Source organism: Callospermophilus lateralis, chromosome 14, assembly GCF_048772815.1.
Source record: "Callospermophilus lateralis isolate mCalLat2 chromosome 14, mCalLat2.hap1, whole genome shotgun sequence".
In the NCBI taxonomy this organism is placed as follows: domain Eukaryota; kingdom Metazoa; phylum Chordata; class Mammalia; order Rodentia; family Sciuridae; genus Callospermophilus; species Callospermophilus lateralis.
The window spans coordinates 23,149,437-23,166,984 of NC_135318.1; the positions used below are offsets into that span (position 1 = coordinate 23,149,437).

Below are 17,548 nucleotides of genomic sequence, written 5' to 3' on the forward strand. Positions count from 1 at the left end.
GGAGGCGAAGGCAGGAGGATCACAAGTTCAAGGTTAGCCTCAGCAACTTAGTCCCTAAGCACCTTAGAACTTGTCTTAAAATAAAAACTAAGACTGCTGGGGATGTGGCTCAGTGGTTAGATACTCCTGGGTTCAGTCTCTGGTACCAGAGAGAGAGAGAGAGAGAGAGAGAGAGAGAAAGAGAGAGAAATCAATTTGTTTAAAATTCAAAATATTAAATGGAAAATGTTCTCAGTTTAGCCCTTACATTTTCTGCTGCATGTATTTACTTGCTTTTATTGGATTGTTACAGGGCATGTACCAACTTAAGTGATACCATTAGGTGGTATCCTCCTCTTTAAAATTTTTTGGAGGAGGAGATGGGGATCTAATCTATATGGAGACTGATTCTGATCCTGACCTCTCACATCTCCAAGCTCATCATTCCATCTGCCCAATATCCATCTGAAATAGCTGACTGTCAACCTTCAGCCTCAAGATGGCTAACACTAAATTCATTGTTAATCTCATATTCAGTGTCCTGCCAGGGTATGATAGTTTCTATTTAGTTGTCCAGGCTGAACCTTCATAGATAATTTTGATGCCTGCCCCCCAGCCTAGTTTTCTGTTGCTGTTGCTTCTGCATGTTTTACCCCCTTATCTTTGTACTCACATTATTTCAGTAATCTGCTAGTTGGTTTCTAAAATAATAGCTTCTATTTATTGTGTATGTGATTATCATAAAGAATATATCTGATCTTTGACCCTGGTCCCCAATAGTGAGTTTCAGAAACCCTTGGAATTTTCCGAGTATATAATTAGTCTATTTTAACCACACATGCATTTATGCTAATGAGGTGATTCTCGGTGGGCTTTTAAAGATAGTTTTTGTGGACAGAGTGTCCATATCAGAAAGATCAAATTAGACAGAGCTTTCAACTCTGCCTCCTAATCTCTGAGGAGGGTGGAGGGACTGGATCTTGAGTCCTGTCATGTGGCCAGTGATCATACCAATCATGTTTAAGTTATGAAACTCAACATAAACAGCCTGCAACAGTGGTGAACTTATTAATGTGCTAGGCAGTTAATACCTGGAACATGGAAGTTTTTGTCCCTCCTCCTCTCCCCTACACCTTTGCCCCAATGGTTGTTACTGAGTTGTATCCTTTATAGTAAAACTGTGTCTAAGTATAGTGCTTTTACTGGTTTCTATCAGTTAGTATAGCAAATTATGGAACCTGAAGAAAGATTTTTGGGAAACCTGAATTTGCAGCCAAGGCAGACATAAGTGTAGAGAGTGTAGAAACATCTGAATTAAGGGCGGTTTTGATAGGGACCTTGCTCTTTAACTTGTGGGATTTGATGCTATTTCTAGGTGAGTATCAGAATTGAATTGAATTGTAGGACACCTAGTTGGTGTTGAGAATTGGTGTCAGAGTGCAATGTGTTTACCCTCTTCCAGGCATTGTGGATAGTGCTGCATTCGTTATTTCACATAATACTACAGTGAAGTAAGGTCTGGTTTTACCAATCTTAATGTATAGTTAGGGAAAATTGGCCCAGGATTACAGAACTAGGAAGTGTTGCAGAACTCTGTATATTCTGATGTTAAAGCCCTTTTCTTAACCTTTTATGCTGAGCCAGCTATCTTTTTTTGCTGTAGATGTTACTACCCTTCTCTAATCTGGCAATTGTAGCTTACTTTTTCTAAATAAAACTTTTATTTCACCCGTTTTATGCTTAGAAACTTTCAATTTTTCTCTCTCATTGTAAGATAAAACTCAAACTTCTTAGATGACATTCAAGGCCCACCAAAGTCCTGTAGGCCTAAACTAGTAATACTGCTCTAGTCTTTTGGATAATTTTCTTCATTTGTATTTCCAGGAAATTATGGTGGAGATGAACATGTGTGTTCCAATTCCTTGTAAAGTATCAGAATATAGGAAAAGAATGTCACTATACAAATAGAATATGCAAATCAAGTGAGTAATTCAGTTATTTAAATGTCTATAGAGTTCAAAAGAGGAACATCTTTATGTAGCAGATTTCAGGTATATTTGAGGTTGGCCTTCAAAGAAATGGTAGTGTCATCTAAGAAGAGATGTTAATGGAAGAGGATTCGAGGAGTTCCTGGAGAAGGGGAATCTCCACTTAGGACAAATGTGCCCCTGGGCATATGTGATGGGACAGAATTTTAGCATGCACTGGTAGAGGCAGAGATTTATTTAGGAAAGCAAGGAATACACATTCAAGGGGGATTGTGTGCCATCTCACTTGGAGTTTTCAAGCTCTTTTGAGGAAACTTGATGAAGGATGGTCATGGAGAAGTATATGAAAATGTTATTGTTTTCAGGAACCTCAGGTTGACATGATCTCCGGTATCTGATCAGTAGATAATATCGGGAAATTCTTTAAATTATAGCTTTCTTAAAAATGTCGTATCTTTCTTGATCTATGTATCGGTGGGCTAATTAACAGTGCAGAGGAAATTTTTATAAATGGTGCATTTAGGATAACACTTAAGAATTACAGATTTCCCAGCAATTTGGCAGTGACATACCTGGGAAAGAGTCTGGCTTGGGGTATGACAGGCCTGGAGAAGTATGCAGAACTTAAAGTTATATTTCTCTGTCCTTCTTTTGTGTCTTATTTCTACCTATCTCTTTATTTTTTCTATTTTATCTCTAGGATTTTGAGAATTTTAGTCAGGGGGAGAATCCTTCTGGTCAGGAAGAGCATGAATGAAAAAGAATGGAGAGGATTATTTGCCATATACTCAAAGGTAGTATCCATGGCACTGAATATCTGTAAGGACTGTTTCCTGGAGCTAGGGTCTAGTCTACTCCCTCCCTCCAGACAGGTTTTAAAAAGCTGTTACATATGGTTTTCACTTACTGAATTTATGGTTACTCTTCGTTTGAAATGAACAAACAGCTATTTTCAGGCCAACGTAGGTGGTCACATTGGTTAATTCACATTTTACTTAAAAGTTAGCTGCAAATATGATTGATTCATGTTTTTATGTGTTGCATAAGCTGACCAAAGAAAATTTTAAATTGTAAAAGTTCAAAAATAATTTTAGTTTTTTTTTTTCTGCTGCATTCATGGGAGATTTTATTTTATTTATTTTTATTTTTAATTTAAAATTTTTTTTGTTTTAATTAGTTACACATGAAAGTACAATGACCTTGACATATCATACATTTGAATCAGATGGGATATAATTTCTCATTTTTCTGAGTATACAGGTTGTAGAATCATATTGGTCATGCAGTCACATATATACACACAGTAATAATAATGTCTGTTTCATTCTATTGTCCTTCCTTTCTCTCCATCCCCTCCCCTCCCCTCTCCTCCCATCACTTCTCTCTACCTAATCTAAGGTAACACTATTCTTTATTTTTTCTTTTTAAAACTCACATCTTACATGTATTTTATATATATAAATGTATTTTGTACAATGATGAGGGTCTCTTTCCACCATCCATGCAAAAATTTTAAATTATAAAAGTTCAAAAATATTTTTAGTTTTTTTTTTTTTTAAAGTCTTCCTTGTACATGAACTCATATCATTGTTCTGTATCCATTTTCTTGGCATTTTGTAGGGTTAGAGTCTCTTCTTGACTCTCAAAAGTAAAACAATTTGTTGGTCTTTTGGGCCTATGTTTTTTTTAAAACAACAAAAACCTTTTTTTTTTTTTAAAATTGATTTGATTGTTATATAACAACATTTGTATGTTTTAGAAAAGAAATATCTAAAAACAGATCAACAATCACAGTACTCAGAGATAATTGATATTCTTTATTTGTATATAATTTTAAATTACACAGACAATTTTATAACCTACTTCTTTCACTTACTATTATGTTAGGATTTTCCATTATAATAAGATGGCTTTTGAAAACTTGGTTTCTGTTAATACAAATACGTGGAGAGTTTTTGATATTTTTTTCTGTAAGCAGAATCAGAATCATTTACTTACTAATTGTAATTTGATTTTTTTCACTTCATGTGTCATGGGTAGCTTTCTAAATGATAGCTTATATACTTTACTGTTCAATTGAACATAAAATATTTCTTTATGTTGTAGTGTAGTTTAGCAATTTCCCTATTGTTGGACATTTGTACTATTTCTGATTTTATATACAAATAGTGTTTCAATGAACTTTTAAATTTTTTATTTTTTTATTTTTAAAAATTTAAATATGACAGCAGAATGCATTACAATTTATTACACATATGGAGCACAATTTTTCATATCTCTGTATATAAAGCATATTCACACCAATTCATGTCTTCATACATGTACTTTGGATAATGATGTCCATCACATTCCATCATCATTTCTAATACCATGCTCCCTCCCTTCTCCTCCCACCTCTCTGCCCTATCTAGAGTTTGTCTATTACCCCCATGCTCTCCCTCCCTACCCCACTATGAATCATCCTCCTTACATCAAAGAAAACATTCGGCATTTGATTTTTTGGGATTGGCTAACTTCACTTAGCATTATATTCTCCAACTCCATCCATTTTCCTGTAAGTGCCATGATTTTATTCTCTTTTTTTGCTGAGTAATATTCCATTGTGTATATAAGCCACTTTTTTTAATCCTTTCATCCACTGAAGGACATCTAGGTTGGTTCCACAGTTTAGCTATTGTGAATTGTGCTGCAATAAACATTGATGTGGCTGTGTCCCTGTGATAAATGCTATTTTTAAGTCCTTTGAGTATAGCCTGAGGAGAGGGATAGCTGGATCAAATGATGGTTCCATTCCCGGTTTTCCAAGGAATCCCCATACTGCTTTCCAGATTGGCTGCACCAGTTTGCAGTCCCACCAGCAATGTATGAGTGTGCCTTTTCCCCCACATCCTTGCCAACACTTATTGTTGTTTGTATTCATAATAGCCATTCTGACTGGAGTGAGATGAAATCTGAAGAGTAGTTTTACTTGCCATGTTGCAGATGGAACCTGGGGCTTTTTACATGTGCTAGGCAAGTGCTCTACCACTGTGCTATATCCCCAGACTTTGTTTTTGCACATTTAATTTATACGCATATTTTTCTTAATTTTATGAGTGCTTTTGTAGAATAAAAGATTAAAATGACTTATTGAATTATGAATAAAAATACATATGCATTTTAAAATTTTCCAGCTTTACCAATTTCCCTTCTGAAAGATCTCTGTAGGTTCATGCTCTTACTAACAATATGCTTGAGTTCTCGTTTCTCTATATTCTCACTTTTTCTAGATACTATCATGGTCAGATACAGAAAAGTAGTAGTTGAAAATATATGATATTGCCTTATTTGTTTTTTTTTGTGTGTGTACTTTTACATATGTGACTGTTGTAATACTTTGCCAATTTTCCTATTATTATATTTTATTCTAACTTAGTGTTTTCATATATTACATGTAATTCTAATTCATCTGAAACTTATTTTGATTTCATAGAGTGAAAAATGCTTGATTCTGGAGAAGATTCAAGGGCTTGTGGGCCTTGAAATTATCTGGAAAAATTTAGAGGATTAAAAATAAAATTTTCTACCTGAGGAAAATAATTTGTTTCTAATTTCTTTAGAAACATAGTTTAGTATTACTTAACTCTATAAAGTATGTTGATGGTAAGAAATCTTGCCAACAAAAAAAACCGCTCCTTACTACTATTAAAGAGAGAAAAAACTCTTTTGAATATGATTATCGTCTGTATACCTGTGGATAGTTCAGGAGAAACTTCAAAATTTGAGCCCAATTTCACTCCTTTTATTTACTAAAACAGACAAATCTCTTGTAAATTCTTGAGAGAAAATTGATTTACATAGCATGAGATTTATTTCACAGGGATTTGTTTAGAGTACCCAGGGAAGAATGCTTATTAACATGATTATCCTAAAATCTGGAGACTGAAATTGTCTAGTTCTTGACCAAAATGTTTGGCCTATTTGGCTTTTAAGGAGACACCCAGTGTTGCTGGAAAATAGCCCTACAAAAGAGCTCCAAGTTCTATTCTTTAGAACCTGTGAAATGTTATCTGAAGTGGAGAGTTTCTTTTGGATTGTTTGAGTGGTCCCCGGAAATCAGTCATAACTCCTTAAAGGGGGAGACAGGGAGATTGTACACAAACAGAGGAGGAAGCGAGTAAGACCATGAAGCAGATGTTGAATTGATATTGTCACACATTAAAGAATTTTGGCAACTGTAAGAGGCAAGAGATTTGTCCCTGGAGCATTTAGAAGTAGTATAGCCTCTCCTGACACTTTGATTTAGGTCCAGTAATACTGATTTCAGACTTCTAGCTTCTAAGACTGTCAAGACAAGCCACCAAGAAATTTTTTATTATAGCCATAGGGTACACCCTAAGGGGAGGGGAAGATTAGCTGACTCCCCTTTATTTACCCTTATATCGGTTATTATTAATAACCCTTGACTCTTAGCTACTCTTTTTGGCTACTCTTCGGTTTGATCTATTGATCATCACTTACTAGCTCTCATGCTGAATAACAGTTTAAACATTATGTTAAAATAATTTTAAAATAAAAATGAGAAGTGAACATCAATAGTATTTGTAAAGTTGGTGGAGAAAAATTTTGACTATTTTTTAAAACCTGAAAAGTTAATAATTTAGAATCACTTATATTCTTTGAGATTAAATTTTCTTTTTACATTTTTTTTTTTTTTTTTTTTTTTTTTTTTGCTATGCAGGGGAAGAAACTCAGGGCCTCATGCATGCTAGGCAAGTGCTATACCACTGAGCTACATCCCTAGCTGAGATTTACTTTTGAATTGATAATAAAGTCTGTTATTTCTTTTGGTAATGAAGGTGTGTGATAGAATTTTTAAAAAAAGTCAATGCAAAGGATTTTAAATATATAGCATATTGTTAAAGCTTTCTCCATGCTTTATAAATTTTATATTTTTTCAACAGTATTAGATGATAATGAATGATATGTTAACTATCTGTTATTATAATAAAATGTCTTAGATAATCAATTTAAAAAGTGGAAAGGTTTATTTTAGTTTGCAGATTTGGAAGTTTTAGTCTATGACTGATTGACCCCAATACTTTGGGTCTATGGCAGGACAGCACATCATGGGAAGTGCTTCTTCTTACACTTGGGACAAAGGAACAAGTCAGGATCCCTGCAGTCCACTTTGGTGACACATTCCCAGTGACCTAAAATCTCCCACTAGGCCCTACTTCTTCAACTTTCCCTCACCTTTCAACAGTGTCAACTTTAGGACCAAGCTTTTAGCACATGAGCTTTTGGGTGACATTCTAGATTTAAAATATAGCAAAATGGTGCAATTGAAAAATTTTGAATTTTTTATTGTTATATAACTTCTTGTATTTTTAATGAAGCAATCATGTATATACCCCTGTAGTTATTTAGAAAAGTTGTATTTTTGCAGTTTGCTGGCAAATTTATTAATTTTATTTGACTTTTTAAAAACATAAATCATGATGAATCTGCTCTCCCAATTCTACATTTTCTATTTGAGAATTAATTTGTTAGAATTTTTAGGACTTTGTGAACCACTCTCGGAATTCATTCAAGATGGTAGATTAGAGGAAGGCTGTTTTTGCAGTTTCTCTGTGCCTCAGGATTCAGTCTTCGGGAGTTCTGCTTCTCAGTGACGTGGGTGAGAAAGGGAATTCATTGAAATTCAGCACCAGACAGCCAGAATCTCTTAGAGTCTCATAATCAGGTGCGTTGAACAAAGAACAAAAGAGTACATTGGAGTCCAGCCGGTGTGACAGTGGCTGCAGCACTTTTATCACAGAGGAGAGGGATAATACAGAGAGAAACAATGGACAAATTTGGCATGGGATAACCTGTAGGTCAGAAAGCAGCTTGAAGTTAGCTGATCCAGAGACTGCACAGTGAAGTGGTGTTGGAAAAGTGTTCTGTTTCTCAGCTGGCAAGCAGAGAGCTGAGGCGGGAGCCACGTTGGGGAGGCCATGCTACAGCTTGCTGCTGTAGGACCTGGGAGATTGAAGCAAACATTGTCATGCTATTCCAGCAAGTACCTACCATGTACCCTATGGTATACCTAGCAGAATCTGAATGAAACAGAAAGGGAGAAGACTGTAATCAGGGGTATTCAAGTCAGAAATATGGAGAGGAGTTTAACTTGCTTTCCCTTTGAGTCATGTGACCAGCTGGAGAGTATCAGGAGCTAGCAGCTGAGTATTAAAACACTTGGGACTAAGCTTGGGAAGCAGAGTGTGTGAGACCTGGAAGATTTGTTTCCCTGCTCAGTCAGTGGGATTCTTATAAGTCTCCTGAGATCTAGACTCCCAGTAGAAATCAGCATCTATACCTGGCCTTAGGAGTGTGTTGATACCACCCAACAAGTTCCCTAAGGTCTGATTAAACCTGAACCCCAACCACTGGAACTTCCCTTATGGAACTCTGCAGTAGCCCCTCCCTGGGAATGCATGGATCTGGTCTGTCTGTATAAAACTTCAATTGATAGTACTTACCATCCTGTCCTACCTTACACTGGCGAGAAGGAAAACTGAGAGCTATTTTAACCAGATTTGGTTTTAGGTTACTATAGCTACAGCTGAATGAGCAACAAAAAAGGGGGAAGTAATTAACAAATAACAAACTTCTTCCCACCTGCTGACAGCCTTAGTGGTACATAGCCTGAGAAAAAATGGAAAGAAAGACAATTGGGTATTGACAGTGACCATCATCCTTGTTGACAGTTTTGATTACCTCAGTGGTGATTATTCTTTCATTTTTCATTAAGAATCAGTTTTTTTCCCGTAGGGGTGTGTGTGTGTGTGTGTGTGTGTGTATTCTTGCTGTGCTGACTGGTTTGTGTATACGTATATATACATACTTGTTTTGTTTTACTCTCACTTTTAACATTTTTTGATAATAGTTATTTTTCCTTGTCTTTTGAGGTTGGGGTTATTTTTTATTTGTTTTGCTTTGGTTTTATTTGTTTCTCTTTCTCTCCTTTCTTCTGTTAACAGCCATAATTTATTGTTTTCTCTTTTTCTCCCTTTTTTTTTTTTTCCTACTTTTGGTCCACTTGTTTTATAGCCTTCACTTGCTGTTTCTGTTCTGTTCCCTCTGTTCACATTTTGAACATTCTAAATTGTCTTTTACTGTTCTGTCACATTTTCTTTTCTCTTAATGAACTGTATTTTTACCATCTTGTAGAAATATTTGGTTCATATAACTCCTGACCCACTGTTCATGTTGTTGGCAATTATTAGTATTGTGGGTGACATAATTAACACCTGCTTTTTGTTTAATGCCAGATCTAGGTCATAGCCATTTATTGTTTTGCTGTTGGTAATTGCTGACCCCACAATTCCTATTTGTGTGATAATTAGTGTTGTAGATATCATAGGAGGCACTGGGTATTTATTTTAATGTTGTATGTTTTTTGCTTCAGTTGTGCTAGTTCCTCCAATTCTGTGAGGAGCTGGGAATCTACAGGGACGCTGCATGTTCACAGGGTGGAGACACTGCACTGAACTAAACCCAGCAAAGTGACAGTTCATTTTGGTTCACATAAAAATTAACCACACTCCACCCTTAGCAATACTTTAATATTAAAAACAGAAGAAAAAAAAAAACCCAAACTAATAAACAAGCGCCACTCGTAGACATCCATCTCTTCAGCAAAAACAGAGAGAATTAACAGAAAGCCTGTGAATAACATACCTACAAGGGGTTTCAATCTAGATTACTTTAATGACACTTTGGTAAGAGAAGGTTGTACCCTAAAAAGGCCCACACAGAAGAGTGGAAGAGAAATCCATCCCAGCAGATGCTTAAAAACCCAACCCAGGAATACAAGAAATATGAAAAAATAAGGTAACACTAGGCCTTCCAAAGTTTGTAATTAGCCATCAACCTATTCCAAAGATATTGTAGTGAATGAAATATCAGATAAAGAATTCAGAAGAATGATTATAAAAATGATCAAGGAATTCCAAGAGAACATGGAAAAACAACTGAATGAATTAATGAGGTCAGTATAAGATGAGAATGAGAAGATCAATAAGGAGATAGAGATATTGAAAATGAACCAAATAGATATTTTGGAAATGAAAGACACAGTACATCAAATAAAATGTTCAGTTGCAAGTCTCTAATAGAGCAGACCATGCTAAAGGCAGATCTCAGAGCTGGAAGACAAGAGGGCTAGCCTTGAACATTCAGACAGTATGAAAAAAAAGAAAATAACCATGAACTCTGAGATAACATTAAAATAACAAATTTAAAAATTATTGGATTTGAAGAGGATATGAGACACAGGCTAATGGCATGTCTAACATATTTAGGGAAATAATAACAGAAAAGTTTTCAGATCTTGAAAATGATATGAGCATTGAGGTTCAGGATGCATTCAGAACCCCAAATAGGATCAAGAGAAGCTCTCTACAAACATATTATAATTAAAATGCCTAATATACAGAACAAGGATAGGCTTATAAAAGCCTCCAGAGAAAAACATCAGCTCACATTCAGAAGCAGACCAATCAGAATGACTTGTAATTTCTTAGCACAAACTCTAAAATCCAGGTGGACTTAGAATGTTGTGCTCCAAGCTCTGAAAGAAAATAACTATCAACCAAGTTTGCCATATACAGCAAAGCTAGCCTTCAGAATTGGATAAGAAATAAAACCTTCCAAGATAAAGCAGAAATGAAATGAATTCAGGCCTATTGAGCCAATACTAATACTTAAATAGTTACTTAACACAGAAGAAATAAAAAACAAACCCCAGAGCTCACAAATGAACAAATCCTACTTGAAAGGTAGCTAAACTGAAGAGAAACAGTACTTAGTTAAACATTAGAAATAAATCAAAATGGCAGGGATTAATAAACATCTCTCTGTAATGTTGAATGTAACTGGTCTCAAATCTCCAATTAAAAGCCATTGATTGGCTGAATGGATTAAAAACAAGAACCCAACCATATGTTGTTTGCAGGAGGCTCACTTTACAGGCAAAGACAGATACTGGCTGAAAGTGAAAGGATGAAATTGATGTACCATGCAAATGGAGCCTGACAACAGCAATAGTAGCTACTCTCATACTTGATAAAGCAGACTTTGAGCCAAAATTGACCAGAAGAGATAAAGAAGGTCATTTCAAATGGGTAAAGGGAAAAACACAACAAGAAGATATGATACTAAATGTTTATACTCTAATAACATAAAGAAGACACTACTCAAAACCTCAGACCCTCAGTACAATAATACTGGGTGATTTCAACATACCTCTCTTGCCACATGGAGATTGAACAGTACACTTTTGAATGATTTGAATGGTGAATGGGTGGTAGAAGAAATCGGGAGAAATTGAAAAATTATTAGGATCAAAGAAGAATAGTGATACAATGTACCAAAAACCTCTGAGACACTTTGAAGGCTGTTCTAATAGGAAAGTTTATAGTTATGAGTGACTACATAAGAAAAAAACAAACAGCCCAATGATACATCTCAAGATCCTTAAAAAACAAGAATAATCCAATTCCAAAACCAGTAGAATGAATGAAATAATTAAAATCAAGCTGAAATCAGAGAAATTGAGAATTTAAAAATGCAGAGGATCAGTGAAATGAAGAATTGAGTTTTTGAAAAGATAAGCAAGATTGATATAAGCCCTTAGACAAATTAACCAGGAAATTAAGAAATAAGACCCAAATTAATAAAATCAGAGATGAAAAATCAGACTGTAGACATCCAGAGGATCAATAGGAAGGAACTATTAAAAATTTATACTGCAATATATTGGAAAACCTAGAAGAAATGGGTACATTTCTAGACAACATTTGATCTGCCCAAATTGAATCAAGAGGATGTAGAGAACCTAAAGAGACCACTAATTAGCAATGAGATAGAAACAGTAATAAAAACAAAACAAACAAACAAAACTTCCAACAAAGAAAAGCCAGGACCAGAGGAATTCTCACCAGAATTCTACCTGATATTTAAAGAGGAACCAGTGCCTGTGCTCCTCAAATTATCCCATGAAATAAAAGGCAATGGAACACTTCTAATTTTATTCTAAGAAGCCCATATCGCTCTCATATAAAAATCAGATAAGGACATATCAGAGAAAGAAAACTGTATGTCAGCAGCCCTGATGAGATTAAATGCAAAAACCCCTTAATAAAATATTAGCAAATCATAGTCATATTAAGACTTTTAAGATTTTAAGTTTTTTCATCTGTTTATTTCTGTGTTGATTTGAGGTTAGTGTTTATAAGCATTGACAAGTTTTTCTGGCTTACATTGAATGAAAGGATCATGGTTACTAGCTAATAGCATTAGCAATTGCTTAGAAAAATAGAAACTTTAGGAAGTGTCCCCTAGAGTCAGAATGCACATTGTTCTTGCACTCGGCAAACTGTCCCATTACTTGATTTTTTTGGTGATATTTTAATGACATTTAAATAGGTTTTATGCAAAGTATCTCTGATAGGCTATGTCTTAGAATTTTTCTTTCTTCCATTTTTCTATTCCATTTTTCTATTTCTTTTTGGGAGAAAGATGAGATTACCTTCAATATTCATTTTAGGGATTTTCAGTTTTCTTAAATATTTATTTATTTGTTTATTCATGATGCTGAGGATCAAACATAAGGCCTCACATATGCTATTCAGTACTCTGTCACTTGGGCTACATCCCCAACCCCTCCTAAATATTTTTAGAAAAAGAGCCTTGAGTTCTATGAGAAAAATTTCCTTCATTTTACATCTTCCAAGTCTTCCTTATGTCCAAATTTGTAATGAAATCTTTGTGCCATATTTAGCAAGTACAAGAAATAAGACTTTTATTTAAAGTCATAGAGATAAGGAAAAGATTAGCTATGTATTATTGTGTTGTTTGGAATTATTTTTGTATTTAAAAAATCATAACTATGCCTTTCTCCATCCTCTCTGGCATTTAAAAAAATTAAATGATTTATTGCCTTAGAACATAGTTGATATTTGTGTACAGTATATTCATGACCTCACTTGTCAGTGGAAATCAGTTTTCCATCTTGGAAAATAAATTTATTCAACTGGGTATTTTTGACTATTTATTATGTATATAAGTAGATAGTTATATATGTCTAAAATGTTGTAGACAGATATGCTATGTATATCTTGAGTAGGAGAGATGTCCTTATATCTGTATGCGTTTGCATATATATTTATATATGTTTCACGAGATAATTCTGAACAAGGAGGGCAGGTTGTGTACCACTTGTAAGTGAAAGGAATTGAAGTCAATAATGATTTTTTCTTTTAGGTTAGTCTTTGGGATAAAGAATGCAGATAGAAGAGATCTTGATGGGTTTAGATATCATGTAGTTCTTCTGTTTTGGGTCATCAGCATCCAGAACATCCTCTTTGACTCTGTTATCAACACATTTCTTAATCACTTTACTTATACTTATTCATAGTTATGCTCTTATTACTTTATGAAACTAGACAAAGATTTTTGTGTTGGGTGGAATAAAAATGTACCTATTTTTGTGGATGGATAGGTGAACACTGAAAGAATAGGAAAATTTAAGAACTTTACCAAACTTACGTTCCTGTCTTCTGAAGTGATTGTGCTATTGGATTGTTTTCCTCAGTTGGTTTAACTGTTAAAGAGAATCTTAAATGTACAGTGAAGATGTGGGCAGTGAATTGTGGTCTCTAGAATTCATTGTATTCACCATTATCTGCAATTTGAAAATCATCTTTGCAGATTTTGAAATGATTTCTTCACTTCATTCATTCTTCAGGACTTAATTCACACCAACCAAGGGATTGGTTTGGGTTTTTTTGCTCCCCAAAAGCCAAAGGCCTGTTTATTAGTTTACATTGGAAGATGGATGGACCTTTCCAGTTCAATTCAATTCACTCTTCGGATAATCGTTTTGTGTTTGTGTCCAGTTACCAAACTGTCTTACAAATAGAAAGTTCTGTAGTATGTTAAATATAACTTAGTCAGTTATCAGCGTATGTTAAAGATTTATTTTACTCAATCAGGGAATTAGACAAATGGTGTAACTAGGTCAGAGAAAAAGTAAGGTAACCCACGAATTTATGGGGAGTGAAGGAATGTTGAAATGGATTGCACACGGAGATCAAACTATTTTGGGGGAAGGAAGAGTGGGGAGAGGCTGGGAAGTCAATTCAGTCTTCTACCTTACAGGTTAGAATGTGTTACCTGCAATGCTGGGAGTTAAATATCTCTTGTAGAATGGAATCTGATAAAGTAGATGAGTAGACTTATAAATGGTGCCTGGTTTTCTGTCATATTTTTCTGTTACTGTGAATTGCAGTGAGTGGAAGTTAGAGGTTATTTGAGTACAGTTCTTCTGATCTGTCTTGAAACCTGTTGAACTTTTATAGTTGTACCATTACCTTCTTTATGAATGAACATTTTTAAATAATTTAAGTAATTGATTACACATAGCTCCAGGTTTGAATTTTCCTTGCTAGTCTTATAGAAACTGATAATTTTTTCTTTGTAACAGTGTCTGTTTTTTGTTTTGTTTTTGCTAGCTGGTGTTGGCTTGGAATCTGGCTGCAAGGAATCTTGCTTTGTATGTTTTTCTTTTACAAACATGTTAAAATTGCATAACATTATTGGGAAGCTATGTGGTGGATTTGGAAAGAACCTGAATTTTATAATAATTTGTATTACTTACCTGTACACCAGGTCACTTAAGTAGAGTATTGGTATTTTATGACCTAACTTGTTGGAATCTTCATTTTAATTCTTCCCAAACATTTTAATATATGTTAAATTGAATAATTTTAAGTTAACATACATTTTATACAGCTAGTCACAATATTTCTAAATTAGAAAAAATGTTGAATTATTCTTTCCTTTTAATGTTTATTTCTGATGATTGCTCCTGATACATGATGCCATCTAGTGAATTTAGCCTTTCAGAAGCACTTTTTAAGAGGCAGTAATTGTCTTCAAAAAGAATATTTTAGTAATTTAGAATCATTCTTTGTTGAGATGGCAATTTTTTGGCCATGGACATGTTTAAGCAAAGATTTGATAATCCCTGATGAGTCTTATTGTTGAATTAAGTGAAAGTGTTCCAGATGACTACTAAAATCTCTTTCTGCTTCAAGATTCTAGATCCCATGTAGATCATTAGTCCTCAGCCAATAAATATTGAGCATTTACCTGGTATTCAGCACTGTCCTAGGAGTTGTGAAGGTTTAAGAGGTAGTGTAAGTCATGGATGTGTCGTCAAGTAACCCATGCATCAGTGTGGAGAAAATAGTCACTAATCTTTAGTGAACACTTACTCTGTTCCTGAAACTGCCTTGTTATGTTAACTCTTGTAGTAATCCTTAAGTAGGTATTGTTTTTTCTTTTAGTCCTGTTTATTAGAATTGAGACCCAGAGAGATTAAATGCTTTTGCTTACATTTACACAGTAAATGGTAGAACCAGAATCAACTTATGTAAAATAATCAAGGGTGGGTATTATAGATTGGATCTGGAGTACCCACCAAAGGCTCATGTTGAAGGTTTGATCTCCAGGTGGTAGCACTGTTGGGAGATGGTGAGTTATTTAGGAGGTGGGAACTATTTGGAGGAAGTAGGTCACTGCGGGTGGGAGCATGTCCTTGGAAGATATAATTTGCCCCTGGTCTCTTTTCTCTATCTTCCCTGTCATGATGTTCTGCCTCATCACAGGTCTAAAAGCAATGGAGTTAGCTGACCATGGACTGAAGCCAAAATAAATCTTTTTTTTTTTTTTTAATTTTTTAATTTGTTTTAATTAGTTAATACATGACAGTAGAATGCATTTATGCACTTTGATATATCATTCATAGATGGGATATAATTTCTCAGTTTTCCGAGTGTACATGTTACAGAATCATATTGGTCATGTTGTCTCATATGTATATACAGTAATAATGTCTGTTTCATCATTCCTATCCCCACATACCCTCCTCTTCCCTCCCCTGCCATCACTTCCCTCTACCTTATCTAAGGTAACAATATTCTTCCCTAGTGCCCTCACCTTATTGTGAATTAGCATCTGCATATTAGAGAAAGCATTTGGCCTTTGGTTTTGTAGGATTGGCTTATTTCGCTTATCATGATATTCTTCAACTCCAACCATTTACTGGCAAATGCCATAATTTCACTCTTCTTTAAAGCTGGCTAATATTCCATTGAATATATATACCACATTTTCTTTATCCATTCATTTATTGAAGGACACCTAGGTTGGTTCCATAGTCTAGCTATTGTAAATTGAGTTGCTATAAACATTGATGTGGCTGCTTCACTATAGTATGCTGATTTTAAGTCCATTGGGTATAAACCAAGGAGTGGGATAGCTGGGTCAAATGGTGGTTCCATTCCCAATTTTCTGAGGAATCTCCATACTGCTTTCCATAGTGGTTGTACCAATTTGTAGTCCCACCAGCAATATATGAGTGTACCTTTTTCATCACATCCTCACCAACATTTATTGTTGCCTGTATTCTTGATTATTGCCATTCTAACAGGAATGAGATGAAATCTTAGTAGTTTTGATGTGCATTTCGCTAATTGCTAGAGATGTTGAACACTTTTTTTGTATATTTGTTGATTAGTTGTATTTCTTCTTCTGTGAAGTGTCTGTTCAGCTTCTTAGTCCATTTATTGATGGGGTTATTTGTTGTTTTTTTTTTTGTTGTTGTTAAATTTTTTGAGTTCTTTATATATCTTAGAGATGAATGCTTTACTGGAGGTGCATGTGGTAAAGATTTCCTTCCAATCTGTAGGCTCTTTCCTCACGTTATTATTTCTTTTGCTGAGAAGAAGCTTTTTAATTTGAATCCATCCCATTTATTGATTCTTTTTTTTTTTTTTTGAGAGAGAATTTTTTGATATTTATTTTTTAGTTATCGGCGGACACTTGAGCCACATCCCCAGCCCCCATTTATTGATTCTTGATTTTACTTCTTGCACTTTAGGAGTCTTGTTAAGGAAGTCAGATCCTAGGCTGACATGGTGAAGATTTGGGCCTATTTTTTCTTCTATTAGGCACAGGATCTCTGTTCTAGTGCCTAAGTCTTCCATCCACTGAGTTGATTTTTGAGTAGGATGAGAGATAGAGGTTTAATTTCATTTTACTACATGTGGATTTCCAGTTTTGCCAACACCTTTTGTTGAATAGGCTATCTTTTCTCCAGTGAATGTTTTTGGCATCCTTGTCTAGTATGAGATAACCATATGTGGTCTGTCTCTGTCCTCTATTCTATACCATTGGTCTACAAGTCTATTTTGGTGCCAGTACCATGCCATTTTTGTTGTCATAGCTCTGTTAAAGTAGTTTATGTTTATATCAGGTATTTTGTCAGAGCCACTGAAACCTGAGTAACACAGTAGGTAAAGCATTTGTATTGTTTACAAGTTGATAGCTCTTTGGTGGTTTAGTTATCTGTCAAGTTAGTGCAAATAACTTTTGTATATATTGTTTTAATATTGCTACACTTAATTTTGGGGTTTCTTGTAAATGAGAAGTGATAGTTTAAGAATAAAACAGGGAGGAAGATCAGGAAGAAAAGATTAACATTAAACAGA

The 17,548-nt window shown here is 34.7% G+C and overlaps 1 protein-coding gene across 12 annotated transcripts in view; it reads left to right on the forward strand.

Annotated features, from left to right (window-relative positions):
• Lclat1 (lysocardiolipin acyltransferase 1) overlaps positions 1-17,548 on the forward strand; it is a 233,340-nt gene that overhangs the window by 23,789 nt on the left and 192,003 nt on the right. The window lies entirely within an intron of this gene.